General features: G+C 41.0%; 1 protein-coding gene across 4 annotated transcripts in view; it reads right to left on the bottom strand.

The window, feature by feature from the left end:
* Positions 1–15,231, bottom strand: part of PRR5 (proline rich 5) — a 94,286-nt gene that overhangs the window by 65,398 nt on the left and 13,657 nt on the right. For 2 of the 4 annotated variants that reach the window (XM_055807563.1, XM_055807566.1), the window contains exon 2: positions 5,079–5,210. The exons of 1 other annotated variant lie outside the window; for it this stretch is intronic. The gene's annotated coding sequence lies outside the window, so the exon portion shown is untranslated. Of the gene's footprint in view, positions 1–5,078; positions 5,211–15,231 lie in introns of those variants that run through there. One more of the 4 variants, XM_055807565.1, reaches the window with a different exon arrangement.

The following is a 15,231-nucleotide window of genomic DNA, read 5'->3' as shown; positions in this document are numbered from 1 at the left end:
CTTTCTGCTAAGGGAAAAAAAAAAAAAAAAAAAGCAGCCATCTTGCTTTCTGCATTATTTGGCTATGCAGCAGTAGAAGCCAACTATGCACAAAGATTTGGCCAGACTGGGAAAAGGGAGGAGGACAGGGAAGGGAGCCTTGAATCACTTTATACGTTAAATAAATTGAAAACAATCCTGGCTCTCAGCTAATACTCAGCATGTTAAAAAGGAGGTATGTGCATGTGTATATATGTGCGTGTCATTATGTTAGTTTTGTCATCTGTTTTAGAGATTGACTCCAACAGAGAGTTTTGGATCCAGATTTGAATACTCTGAGCAAGGAGAGTATCCAGAACTGAACTTTTGATTCAGACTGGCATAAAGATAAATGGCTTTTTGTATCCGTGTTTATGGTTCATTGACTCCATTTGGGTTTCCTTGGTTTGTTTAGTATAAGAATTGCATGTGTCATATGAAACGTAAACACATCTAAACTTACTCTGCTGAAATAAAATAGAAAATTTCAATGATTGCTTACTGTAGTGTATTGCTTCCTACCTAATGCTTTCAACAGAAAATATTCTCGGTTCAAATATTCTGAACCATTTTGTTTTAAAGGCAAAAGGCTTTTCAACTCTATTGTTGGCATGCAGTAGTGTTAAAAAAAAAAACCAAAAACAGGAGCCTTAATTTCTAGAGGCTGAATCCTTAATATCGTATAACTGTCCCTATGAAGGGACTAAACTTTTATAGCCAAAACCAAAGGCATCCAAAATTATTAGATACTTTGTTAAATCCTAGTTAAGAGGCTTAATTAAAACATGACCAGGACCCACTTGCATTTCACATGTTTTCTTACAGCTTTATCAAGAAGTTCTATCTAGTCATCAATATTAGGTGCTGGAACAGTTAAAAGTCCCATTTAAGTTCAAATGCGGAACACAAGTTCTAAAGAAATAATAAAATTTTTAAAAAAATCCATTTTCAAGCCCACATCATGATTTTTTGTGCTAGGCATATGACTTTTAAAGGCCTTATTTTGTTAATCCTTATTATTTAACTTTTGGAAGATTATTCAGACCTCAGTGAGGTGACCTGTCCTCCTTTTCTCAGCTCTGTGAAAGTTGTTTGGGTTGCAGTTGTGTGGAGTTGGGGGGTAAAAAAAAAAAAGAGAGGAATGAAAGACACTATTTTCTCCTTCCTTTACTTAAAACAAATTTAAATGTAATAAATGTAAGACTTAAGTTGTCAAATAGTTGAGTTATTTTACATACAGTTAGATAGGTAGATCTATACATAGAATACTTATGTTTTTTATCTACACTTTACTATTGTCTGCATTCTACTGAGATGGTAAATAAGTAACAGGAAGAAGACTGGAAATAACATCTGAAATAATTCCTTCCTTTTGATTAAATTCTCTGTAACAGCTTGAAAAGGGACAAGACACTCTTGATCACAGTGACAGTAACATAGTGACCTTGGAGGTCAGAGCTGGAAGGTGCAATTAAGACACTCTTGTGATAAAGTTCAGTCACTCTACCTTGGCCTTCCGTTTTTTGAGCTCATTCAGCACTACTAGGAAATGAGGTAAGAAACATCAGGAGTGGGATATGTATGTCTCACAAGTGGAGATGTACAGGAAAATCCAGACCTCATTCTGTAGTTGCTGGAGAAAACTGGGCATATATATCCAGGGTGCACCTCATCACATCCTATAAAAGGTATTTAAAGATGGTCAGGAAAGTCGTGCTGGGGATGTGCCTGTTCTCTCCACCAACTATAAAGAGAGCATAATGTGAGTAGTTCAGATGTGGATACGGTATTCCAAGCTTTAAGTACCTAAAATTACACGAGATGAATGTCATCCCCAGTCTGTTATTGCCTGATTGATCATGATACAAGTGTAAATAATCTGGCATCCTACTAATGAATGTTTAATTTCCTCAAGTACATGCTCTGACCCTAAATGAAGAGACCTTTGGGAGCTATCTTTGGTTCATAAACTCAGCTGGTATTTCAGATAGGGAGATATTTAATTAGGAATATTTCTAGGAAAGTCTGCTGCTGACCAAACTGAGAGAAAAGGACAAAGTTCGCACTCTTTGTGGGACAGCTTCAACAGAGAGGCAAATGGGATTTCCTAGTTAAGAGCATCTCCTGACTAGGGAATCCACTGAAATTTTAGGAAAGTGTTTTGCTGAGAGTAACACCCACTCCAGCAGTGGACAAAGAGAATTAATAAATAAAAATACTGTCAGGTTCTCCTCTTTGTATTGGAGAAGGAAAAAAAAAAAAGGGAGGAAACAGTTAAAACTTTGCCAGGAACTTCTCATAATACTAATTATGAGAAGACTGAGTGCTTATCAGCTGTGACAGTAAACACTGCTAACCTCCATTATTATCTCAACACTCTGCTACTGACTTCTGTCTCCTTGTGAGCTCAGCAAACATACTACCTGGCTGCTCTGATGAGGCTCCTGCCATCCCAAGGCTTCTGCATATACTGGGTTTGAAACCTGTGACATTTCCATGGCATAATATGGGACACCCAGATGGTAAAAACTATGTGCAGCCATTTAAAAAGACCATGGCCTGCAGATGTAAACTAGTGGGGGCCTGAAACCTTCAATATATGTTTTCTACAGACCTTGTTACAGTAGGACCAGACTCCTAAGACCTTTAAATTATATCATACCACAATGAATAGCAAATAATAAATGTAACTGTGAAAATATGCACACTGTTGGAATATAAAGCTTGAACACAATAAAACTGTAAGCATCACTTAAAGTCTATTATAGTACCAGCAAGTTACGGCTTTTGCAATGAAAAAAACCCCAAGTGGTTATAAAATGCTGGGTTTGCAGCAGGCAGGCAGCGTTTTTTTCATAAGGCATTGGTATTCCCAGTCAGCAAACACTGTCAGGGTGGTGGCAAGTTGCTCCAGGCATAATGTTTAATAATGCCTTCTTGTGTGGTGGGAACTCTGATCTGACTGTCCATCATAGTAAGGTTACAGATTACATAGTAACCTATAAACAGTTTACAATGGGATGGTTTGGAAATGCTCTGCTAAAAACAGAAGGCATGCACATGTGTGTCTGTTTACTCTGAGGGGCAGTTATTTAGCATACCAACAATAAAAAGTTTAACAATGAACAAAACAAAGATGGAATATTCACAGTGAACTTTTCAAAATATTTCAGGGAAGCATTAGAGCAGCTTTTAGTTCTGCTGACAATGGCTGAATCCTCCTAGCAGCTGTATTTGGAGTTGGTGCTGACAGAACTCATGTTTGGTAATAGGTTAGTTGGGAGACAGCTAACTTAGTTAACAGCAGACATGGGTATTTGTTTTAGAGAAGGTTGCAAAGTTCAGGAGCAGAGATTTCTAGGGTAGGCTTGAAGACGTGGGCAGAGGTAGCAGGGATTTCCTGAGTTATACCCTAATTCTTCCCTCCAGTTTTCCAGAGGAATCACTTATAAGGAGAAAAGCGATGCCCATACCCAAACGCCTCATGACCTGCAACAACCAAGTTCCCATGGTGCGATACCGCCCCCCCCCCCCCCCCGCTGCTGATACTGCTCGCTTCTTAGGGAATCCAGAGAGGCAGTAGCTAACACCACCCTGGAAATCCTTAGGGAAAAAAGTACAGCACAAGTAAAAATTAGTTCTCTCACTTTTAAACATCTGTGCCCAGCCTACAGACCAAGCTAAATTCTGCTGCAGGTCACAGCCTTGCACTGGATTATGGTGCAAGGCGCTGGTGGGAGCTGCAGATTAGAGGGGACCATTTACCCCTGCAGCCTGAGATCAAACCATGTAACCACTGTAGCAAAATCCAGCTCCACTGCAATGAAGTAGCATGGACTAGGCATTCCCATCATTTACTGCTTGATACAAACTGGAAAGAAAGCATGCATTACTACCAAGTAAATCACAATGTACGTTTTCAAGAGTAAACTCTTCAGAAAACACCTCTTTGCTTAAAACCACAGGAAAAAAAAAAAGTTGAAGCCATGGCAGAAGTTCGATTCTGCAGCTTAGCAACAAAGTAAATAAATCTTTAAGAGAAAATAAGTCTCTTAATACATTCAGAAATAAAATTATTTTGGAGGAGGAAACTGACAACTGTTTTCTGAGAAAATTTCTAAGTTGCTTTGAATAAATAAGAACTACTACATGTGATGATGTTTAAAAAAAAAACAGAACACTGAAGACAGGTTAAGGACATTTACTTTCCTTTCACATAAATGCAGACACACACCCCCATACACACACTCCTTTAATGACTAGCATGTACAGAAAGTGATTTCAAGAAATGTGTAAAAATGTCCTCCTGCCTAAAACCCTTGACTCTCAAACACAGATCCAATTATAGCAATGAATTTTAAGGAACTCTAGAGGTTGTGCCAAGCACCTCTGCAGAAACAGCTGCAGCTGTCTAAGATACTACTACCGTTCAGCTGTTCAGGGCTGCTGCTTGCCACACCCACATATACATCAATCAGACATAAAACGTTAGAGAATTCCTTGTATGCTTCAATGCACAGTCAGCTTGGGCAGCTTAATCTGTTTCTGCAACCCTCCTCTGTTTCTGCAACCGTCCTCTGACTGTGATCTTGGTGAACAGTATCTGAACCCTTTCATTCAGCTCGAGGTCGCTGTGATGGGTAACACCCGAGCTTTGGCATCACCCACTCTGGCTCTCTACTTCAGGGCTTTTTTCCCCCCCAAGGACATGAAGTTATTTAGAGGCTCCTCTCAGAGTGCAGAAAATTCAAGCAATTTTCTGTATTGCTTGCTCACAACCCTGATTCAGCTGTAAATAGATTCACAGCTGAAAGTTCATGCATACCATTTTTTAAGCTGCACTAAAGCTAGAGGGGTATAGACTGACATGAACTGATGTTAAGAATCTCAAAGTACTACAGCATTATTCAGATATTTTTCTATGGTAGGAAATACAGTGGGTTCCGTGGGAAATTTTGGAAGATGTTAAACCTAGTGAGTCCAACAAAACTAACTCTCTGGGTATCTGAAATTGGAAACATTTTCCAGTTGCAAATAGTGTTGCAGAAACAGGTGCTTACCTGCTAAAGGGAGATGAAAACAGGACTGAATAGCAAACAGGGAACACTCTGCAACAGGTTTCCGAGTCACATGAAAATTCTTGACAGATGATACAAGTTGGTTGAAAAAAGCCCCTTGCAAAAAAGGCAGCTCTGCAACAAAAGATGGACAAGTAGTAATATTGCAAATACTGCTCTTCTAGGAATTGTTTCTCAAGAGTGCACCAATAAGCCTACACATGAAATGCAGAAGTAAGTGCAATAATCAGTGCCATTCCACCTCATCACTGACAGAACGGAATGTTTCTTCTTGCACTTTTATTATCTTTGAGGGGACAGACTTATTGACACCAACACTAAGAGCTACACTCACACTAAGGAGGGTAAGAGTCTCCATGAGCACACACTGTGCAAGTGGTTCTGTGTTCCAGCACTTAAGAGGTGACAGAAAAAGGTTTGAAATATGCTGCATGATCTGCGGTCATCACCTTTGGAGAGCAGCTGTCCTATAAGGCCCAGAAAAGCCCTAAATGCATCATTCAGAAATACTCGACATTCCTTTTTAGGCCTTCAAATTATGGCTGTAATTATCATTGCCTGTTCCAAGCTGGTCTTGAAGTGCCTCCCTGAGATGACTATTAACACAATAAACCACCCCAGAGTGGGTATCTCGGTGCAGCACAGAATTTACCATTGTGTGACTTCTAACTCCAATACAAACATCTTCATAATTTAAAGATAATTCTTTTTTAATCACTGGTCAATAAGTATAAAACACTAAAAAACTTATTATAAAAAAATATAAATACACATACATACACACACATATCTGCATCCATATTCTGAGTACAGTTCTTCATGCCTTGCACTTTGCATAGTCATTAGTACCAGCTCTAACACATTGCTAATTTTCACTAGGAATATATAGACGTCCTTTTTGGCTCAGTTTATCCCGGGTACAAACTGCTTTTGCTTTTGTTTTGTGGCATTTCATAGCCATTTTGCAAGCACGTAAATAACTGCATGTGATTAAAAATACTTCCTTTAAGGTTAATCTTGCCTGCATTCGAGAACTAAACAGTCCCCTTATACTCCCACCTTTTGTCTGCTCTATGGGTGCCGGCTTCATTCTGGTACCACTTACTTTAGTCAAAACAAGAGGTGTTAGTTTAAGTAACAGTGTTCTGCAAAGACAGTGCATTTTGACTGCAATGCGTTAAGAAGCACACACATAAGCAGCTCAGCAGACAGCCTGCAGAATGGCAGAAATTACCCGCAGTTTGTAGGCTACAGAGCCATGAACTGTTATGTTGAGTACCTGGGTGCAAGGCAGGGGAAGGAACCTTCTCAGTGACGTGTGTGCATCTGTGAGATGACACAAGTAAATTTGCAGTGAGGGATGTATAGCAAAACCGCAAGATATGAGCATAGTACACTGGATACAAACATGCTATACCAACAAAAACTCCTGTGGACACAGCTAGGCATTGGACTAGTATATGAAAAACTGCTCTAAGCAAAGCAAGTTATATCAGACTAGCGCTTCTTTGATACAGCTGGGTTTCTATTAGGAGTGTCTGCCAAAACCGCTGGAGTAGTCAGGACACTGAGGTCTTCCAAAAGCTACGACCAACTGATCTCAGCTGGAGTGGATACTACCAAATCATGTATCCAAAATAATAGGTCTTGTCATGAATGTTGGCTTTGTTTCCCTCCCTGCTTAAAAGGCAAACTGAAGAAGATTCTTAATCTTCTAATTTAAAGTATATGAGAAATCCCACTGCGTTTAGACAGATCTGATGGACCGGAAGTGTAATAATAGCCATTTGGTTCTCAAAAGCTTAGATGCTTATGGGTACGAAAAGAGTATTTTGCATGGAGATCCTGCTTTGACATTTCTATGCTAGCAGATAAAAAAAATAATCCTCCATTTTGCCTGTAATCTGTGATAATTTGATTATCTGAGATAATAAACCAACATCATAGCACTATTCTTCAGGATCTGATGGGGTTATTTCAGAATAAAACTCCACTGCCTTTTTTATTTAAATCGACCTAACTTTGATGATCAAAGCTCAGCTATTCCATCAATGCATGCATGAAGTATAGATTATTATTTTTTTAAAACTTGTGAATTACATTTATCTTGCTTTCATCTAATATCTTGTATATCTTAAACTATTTATAGGTTCAGGGGAAAGAGAAAAAAGAGAATGCCTGGGAAAAAAACAACCCATGATGCTGTTGTACAGAAGTTCCAGGAGACTGTAATTAAGCATATTCCTCACACCAGCTGAGCAATCAGTATGTTATTTTGGCAGGTAAAGCAAATCAAAAATTCATACAGCCTTTTGTTATCAAGTATTGATGCCATGCCTTAAACCAGACATTTCCCAGAGGCAGAATTTCAGAACTGCTTTACAGTTTTCTCAGGCTCATACTACTTACCCAATCCCTCCACCTTGCTATAGGGAAAGCAGCGATACAAGTCTCTGAGGAGAATCACTATGAACAACCCAAAATACTTTTTCAGGGATAACTGTCATGTTGTAGCTTTAGAGACCTCCTGATCAGCATGGAGAGAAACACGACTGCAGAGATTTTTGGACCCCAAAGCTGCCACAAATCCAGATTTGGCTCAAACTGCTCTGAGCCGCAGGGCAGGGTAATTTCCACGTATATTGTGTGGGGGGCAGAAGAGAAAAAGGTGGAGCATGGCTGGTGATGCTGCTTAAGAAAACAGCTAGTTTGAAATTTGTTCAAAACCAAAATGCTCTTTCTGTCAGAAAGGCTAGTTGTGCAAATGCTAGAGAGTATTCAAAAATATAGGGTAAAGCAAAGGATCATGCATCACAGGTGCATTACAAAGAATACATTAATATAACTGCCCTCCTTTTTTAAGTGACTAACTTACTTGTGAGTGTGGGTGAAATTCATTTCTCATATAGCATGAACTTGCTCAGGAAGGGAATGTGAGCTGCTCCTCAGGACTGGCAAGAGCTGCTGTAAATCGGTATTTCAAGGGAATGTGAGCTGCTCCTCAGGACTGGCAAGAGCTGCTGTAAATCGGTATTTCAGTGGAGCTGACACAGCTGCCCCACTTACACCTACTGCTCAGCCAGCTACAGCCAGATGAGTCAGTCACATGGCTGTCATTTTAGGTATTACTGCACACGTCTTTCAATTCAGCTATGAGTGGCCAGCAAATAAGCTCTATCATTTCAGTGACTGCAGCTACACAGGTACAAGCCAAGAATCAACGCACTGGCTGGAAATGGTGATTGTAATCAAACCACAATCAGCCTGGCAGGGTGACATGACCAAAGTCTGTTGTGCAAAAACCCAGAGCAGCACCGTTATGGACCCTTTTCTACTGGAAGATTTTAACTTGGGGCTGCAATGACCGGGAAGCATATCAATGGCTGGAAATTGCAACGGCTTGGTCACTACTTTCAGAATTTTGCAAGCTCAGCTCAATCAACCAGAAGCGTGGAAAAAAAGCACATTGGAAGAATGAAGTGAAAAGACATCAATACAAACCATAACATCTGTACTCTTGGCTTTATTCCCCGAGCTCCATACATGTAGATTTTCCTTAGGCTAGCTAAGCTTTATTTCAGTCTATGAAGTGGCTTTTTGTGGTCTTAGCCTTCCCCTCCCCAGCCACTTAAGAAGCCAGTCTACAACTGGTTCCAACAACGCAAACCGTGGAGTTCAGACTATGCTATACCTGGCTTCCCAAGCACCTTGGATCACTCTTCTCTCAGATCTGTGAACGATTTGCAGGTATAATTTTTTTTTTCTTTTTTTTGCCAGAAATAAAAAGATGGCAATATGTCTTCTGGGCTTTAATTCCCAGATCTTTCTCCTTTAGAGAAGTATTTCACTTTAATGGAATTAAAGCTCATACCACAAATTCAAATTACAACTGAAGGATGAATTCTGGCTACAGAAATGGATAGGGAAACCCCTGTTGACTTTCCCTGGGGCAACATTATACCTCAGACAAACAAGAAGATTGTTTTTAAAGCTGACTTCTCATAGATGGGTTTTGGTTTTTTGTTTTTTTTTTGCTGACAGACTCTTTCTGTTGCATGTATTGCTGAGTTTCTTTTCTGCAGCAATAGTGACACTTAATCTGCTTTTATATCTCTGAGGACATAAACTTATGGAGACAGGAACCTAAAGGCAGTAATTTCTCCTGACAATCCTTGGTGTTACTCTTAAAAGAAGTCAGATGAAGAAGTTATAGAAAGCTCTGCATTAAAAGAAGTGTCTAATTTCACTCCATGGAGACAAAATTCAAATATACCAAAACAAAAAAAAACCCAAAACCTTTAAGGGGCTAATTACAGGATTACCCTTGTCTAAAAGCACCAGAAGATCTCCTCTGTTATCTCACATTATGACTTTCTCCACACTCAAAGCTGCTACTTAAAATCTCTCTCCACACTCAAAACTCCATCAACTCCTATTTTAAACGTCTCTCATTCTACATTTCCTATAGACCAAAACTTAAATGTAAGGACTAATTGATTGCACGGACAAGTGGCACACAGATAACTGCAAGCATGCTTGCACAAATGTAGGTGGTGATGCTCCATTTTGCAGACAGCACCTTGTGAACTGGATTTCACAGCACCCCAAGTTTAATTTGGATTTAAGTGAAAATATCTCACAAGCAAAGCTTGCAAATGCAACTACATCACTGCCAGCATTTCCATGCTGCAAGCAGGCTGTGAATTTAATTGTAGAGGTAAAACAGCAACACATTTTTCAAGGGCTAACTACGACTTAACAAAACAGACACACATAAAATCCTGACGGCAGTGCTCCTCAAATTCATAAAAGTCTTTATTGACTAACATTTTTAAATCTTTCTGCACTGACCTGGCTTTGATTTAATGAAAATTATAAAAAAATATTCAACAATTTTAGCAGGAAAATCCTATTCATAATGTGCATCATTTTAAGCTAAATCCATATTTGATTTTAAGTGCCTTAGTTTACAGGCTGCCCATTTAAAGGTCTCACATGTAAGTCAACATCCCACAGCAATCTCAATAAGACATTAAAGCTTCACTTAACTCAGGGAAAAGGGTTCTTGGAGGGTGAATGCAGCATAACCAAACATTAAAAGTTCCCTTTGAATTTTCCACAGGCCCTTTCAGGACAAAACAGAAAGGTCTCTCCTTTGCTTCCATTAAAGCACTCAAATTCATGAATTTTTGAAGCAGCGTTTGAAGGGTTTTACTGGGAAAGGATGCAGTGAGTGTAAATGAGGGCATTTTGGAAGAATTTCACCTGAGCACCTGCCGACACCCCTTTGGTGGCTCAGTCACTTTAGGCAATCTCACAGACGGGGTCTGTCAATTGCTTTACCCCTGTATTTGAGAACTGAGCAAATTCAGCCAGGATTTTTTACACAGCATCTGGCACTATCTCTGTAGCAACATTTGTCCAAAAATAACAACAACCAAAAAAAAAAACCCAAAACAAAGAAACACAAGAGTCGTTCCCCTTCAGCTACCTTTGTTTTTAACTGAAATGCCAACATTTCTTACTGGCCTCCTTCCTCATTCCCAAGACTGTGGGAGGTGGAAAAACAAAAAGGGAACATTTCAATTTGTCTTCTCATTTATAATCAATTCTTGCACTGCGAGGAGGTCCTGCCCACCGCCACCCTCACCCCAGTCCCTCTCCCAGCCCACTGCTCAGCCTCTGTCTGCAGAGGTGTGAGACCACATTTGAGGAAGCTGCTTCTGAAGGCTACATGAAAAACACCCGCTGTGAACAGTAGCTTCCTATTAAGAACAGCAGCAACCCTCTAGGGAGAGATTAAGAGACTGATGGATCCTGGGCAACTGAGACTCATAGCCAGCTTAGAGAAACAAATCACACCCTCCTCATCTGATCCATCGCTCCTGGCAGAGCCAGCCATAAACAGGCTTTGGAAGAAGCAACAGGAGAGGCAGAGACAGACAACTGAGAGCAGAGCAGAGCCAAAACTGACTTCCAACGCAGCAAGAATTTCAAGTCCACACAGCAAAAAGGAATGACAAGGTCATGACCCGCAAACTCCCTTGACAACTTTGTCTCTTTTCACAAATCTGTAGACTTTGCTGAACATGCTCTAAGGCCCACCAACATTAACATGGACATCTCCACTCAAATCACCAGGTGCTGAGCCAGAAACTTTTCAGGCATACACCACAGCAAAAGCCACTCACATTTCTCTGTTTTTAGAGAAGAGCTGGGGTTACTTATGGTCACAGTAGGGCTAACCAAACCTAAGGACGCCAGCATCGGAACCAGATTAGAGACACACAGGACCTGTAGCAGAGTTTGACAAGATGCTCAAAAGGTCCTGGCTGCAAAAGAAAATTTTGGTTGGGTGGCATGGATTTGGCAAACGGAGTGTGAAACGTGGTAATTCTCACCTTCCAGGATGACTGAATAATAAAGAGGAGAAAAAAAAAAAAAAAAAAGAAAGAAAAAACCCAAAACCAGTCCTTACATGGGTAGTACTCCAGAGTCACACATCCTGAAAGCAGAAGTGATTGCCACTTGCATTTCATGATGGAAGGGGGGGGGGGAGGAAATAACAATAAGAACAGTAAGTAGGCAGTTCATCCTAAGCACATTACAGATGGTTTCCAAGTTTGCAGAGAAATTTAAGAAATTATTACACTACTACCCCTTCTGCCCCTTCCCCCGCTCTAGCGAAGCAAAGCTGGCAGAGGGGATGTGTTACACAGTTTCTCTGCAAAATCCAATGGTGTCAGCTCTGCTGCCAGGAAAGGTGAGGTTCCAGTGAAGCTGCCAGATGCAATATTGAGATACTTTTTGCTTTACCAGCCTTGCAGATTTTGAAGAAAGGTAGTAAATAGCTGGAGGTAGCAACTCCTTATATTTCCTCTGACATTTCTACTACACTCTCAGACTCTGCTTCTGACTACACACGAGATGGCAGCTGCTCAGTCAAAACCTTCCTGAGGAAACCCAGTGACATGAGAATACAGCTCACAGCCTACATCGGCTGCCATTCTCAAAGCAGGTACAGCTGCCTGAACCCCTTGAGAATAACAGGGGAAAAGGATACAGTGAGGATGATATGTCTGGATAGCAGAGGATAAACTACTGCTGGGAGAAGACAGACCAAGTCTCTCATCTCTCGGCTGCCAAAGTTTGGGGAGATGGGCATGTTGGGCTTGGACTTATACAGAAGCCAGCAAGTTCATGGCTTCATCAATCCTCCATCACTGCAACCAGCCAGAGGCCACATAAACTGTGCAACCATGTCAGGACTTGGTATGCTGGAGGCAGTACATAGGGAAGGGTTTTGTGGGAAATAAGAGAGTAAGATAGTAAGTTTAAAAAAGAAGAGGTTAATAGACGCAGCAGCAATTACAGGACTATCATAAAAAGCACCTGGATTCAATTTGGCTGTCTTTCTGTGCTGCTGCCATCCATAATCTAAAGTCCTACAGTGATGTACTGTAGACTAGAAAAATACCAGGGATGTAGAAACAGCCACCCCATCATCACCTCCCTGAACAGCTACAAGAGCCACCCTGAGCCTCTAAACAATATTCAGTTTTGCAGTAATGACTCAAGTGCAGAGCTATTGTTGAGGATTAACAACTGCTGGAATGGTCCTTTGGGCTCAGGAATGGAAAACTTGCCAGTGACTAATCTCTGGAAAATCTCTATGATCATTAGGAATACCAGGAGAGGAAAACCAAAAAAAGTCATGTGCTGAATTTTTTTTATACTGGGTACACAAGGTGTTTTTCTACTGATGTCAACAGATACTGGATCAGTACCCAGGTTGTTACAAGACCACCCTGAAGAGCCTGTGGCTCCAGGAGAGGAGACATGGACTTCACACACACTTTATGCTGGGGGAACCCCTCAGACACCTCTTGAGTGCCCAGCTGAACTTTCAAGAAAGGTGCCTAAAGCCATTCACAAAAGCACACTACACCCTTGCTATTTTTGTTTAGTTTTGAATATTCGTTACTTTGAAGTCTGCATTTGCCTGTTTTCCATGTTTCCACCTGCCCCTGGAGCTGGGACTGTCAGAAGCGGTACAGCCCCAAGTAGCAGATGGAAGCCCTGAGCTAACGAAGCATTTAAGCACATCCTTAACTAATTTTAAGCACAGTAGTCCCACTATAGCTCCAACTGGCTATTCCCCTTTGCTTCTAGATAACCTTTTCATGTTCCAAAACTGAACATGCTGCATTCAAAGGTATGGGCTTTGATCCAAAAAAAAGCATGTGCACTGAAATTATGTTTGTCTCCCAAATTGTGGGAAAATCTTCAGTGGAGAGCAGGGAGAAAGGAGAGGATACCTAATCGTTTTCAAGCAGCTAGAGGCTCTGCCTCCAGGTACAGTTTATTCTGACCAGGCTATTTACTAGTATTAATCTTCAGTGATTTGTGTTCACGATGCAAGTCATTTGGCCATCTGCGCTGGGTGGAGAGACAGCAACCTGTCAATGGCCGAGCAGCTGCACCCGTCCAAGTGGACAGATGGCAAGGACACAGCTCGATTCTTTCCTCACTGTATTTCCCTCCTATAATTTTCTTTCCTTCCCCCCGCCCCGATTCTTTTAGCAGGGGGAGGGAGAGCTACTTGGACCTCAACGTGCTTGACGAGCAAATTAAATTCACCTTCTAATTATTTCCTGAGTCTCTGTACTAGCAATCTGTCCTCACCCCAGACAGATGGCAACTGCTGCTGCACAGCTGGTCTGGCACTGGCAAAGCTGCCAGATGAATGGCAGGCAGGTGTAATGCTGGTTTGGCTCACCAGCTGCAAAGAAATCAAGGAAGAAAACACTGCCTATCAGCTGAAGAGAGCATGATTTGGAAGCTGTTCCTGCTGGACTGCTGGCAGTTTAATCAGAGAAAAATCTAATATAAACTTGTCCATTAAGACTTAGATCAGGCCAGTTGACACCAGGTATTTATCAGAGGACTGAAGGAGGCTGCAGCATCCTCACTGGCACTGACTCTAGGTATCTTCTCACTCCAAAGAATTCTTACCAGACCTCTTATTTTTTAACAACTGAGAATGTCTATGCATATATATGTGTGTGTATATATATGCATTTTAAGTATCTATTTCCATGTATTTGTGTAAAGTCTAATACAATGGTTATGCTAGTAAGTTGCTTAAGTACAATCATGATCAAATAACAGCAACAGTAGCAGTATCACAAAGTCTCCTTTTGGTCATTCTACAGCCAGAAAATGATGTGACTTTGTCAATCGTCATGGCATTGTCCCAATCTGCCACTACTGTGAGCATACAAACACAAAAGCCTCAAGACCATCTAGACAGCTAAACTGGTATCAGCTGAACTGAAAAGAAACATCTTTACCATAAAAAGAACAAAAAAGGAACCCTGATTCACCAATAAAGAGAAAAACCTAAAATATTTCTATTCTCCTCCACTTGGTAAAAGCAATGAGTTATCCTGGACTACCCAACTGGTTCCCAACTTGGCTAAAGGTCTACACAGCTTTAAACTTTTTAAAATTACACCCTTTTCAGTCTGGGTGGTGATGTCTTTTTCTTCCCCATCTGAATTTGCCAGGTTGTCCTAAGAGACTTTCATTGTCATGTCTTTATTTCTACTGAAATTTCCGTGACTGTTGAGATTGTCACACATGAATGGATGGATGAGTTTGTTTCCAGCAAAGGAAGAGTTACTGCCTGCTGAGAGGCCACAGGCAGCCTGCTCCCAGCACAGTGCTCTGTGAGATTTGGGGGCATGTACCAAGACCTGTGGACAGAAAAAACCACTCATAACGGAAAGCCCCAAGCATTAGCCTCTCACCAGGCAGAGGAGAAAAAAAAAGCTGCTAGAAAAACAATACCGGGCAATTTAAAGATGAACGTTTTGCAAACTAACACGTTATCCAGGTTCACAGGAAAACTCAAGTTCTGCCAGAACATGCACAACATGATAGCTGCACTAGTGTTAAATGGATTTATTTAAACCACTATAAGTTTCTGCTCAGATACCATCACACTGTGCAAACAGATCCCTTTGCAGATGTAAGTGGGAGGGTTAAAGTAGTCACTGGTTTAGAGATCACTCCTGCCTGGGGCTGAGGAGGAGCAGCCACACCAGCACCAAGACAGCCACCCTCATTTAAG

This window comes from Falco peregrinus, chromosome 6 (assembly GCF_023634155.1).
Source record: "Falco peregrinus isolate bFalPer1 chromosome 6, bFalPer1.pri, whole genome shotgun sequence".
In the NCBI taxonomy this organism is placed as follows: domain Eukaryota; kingdom Metazoa; phylum Chordata; class Aves; order Falconiformes; family Falconidae; genus Falco; species Falco peregrinus.
The sequence above is the reverse complement of the archived record's forward strand: the minus strand, read 5'-3'. Positions and strand labels throughout refer to the sequence as shown.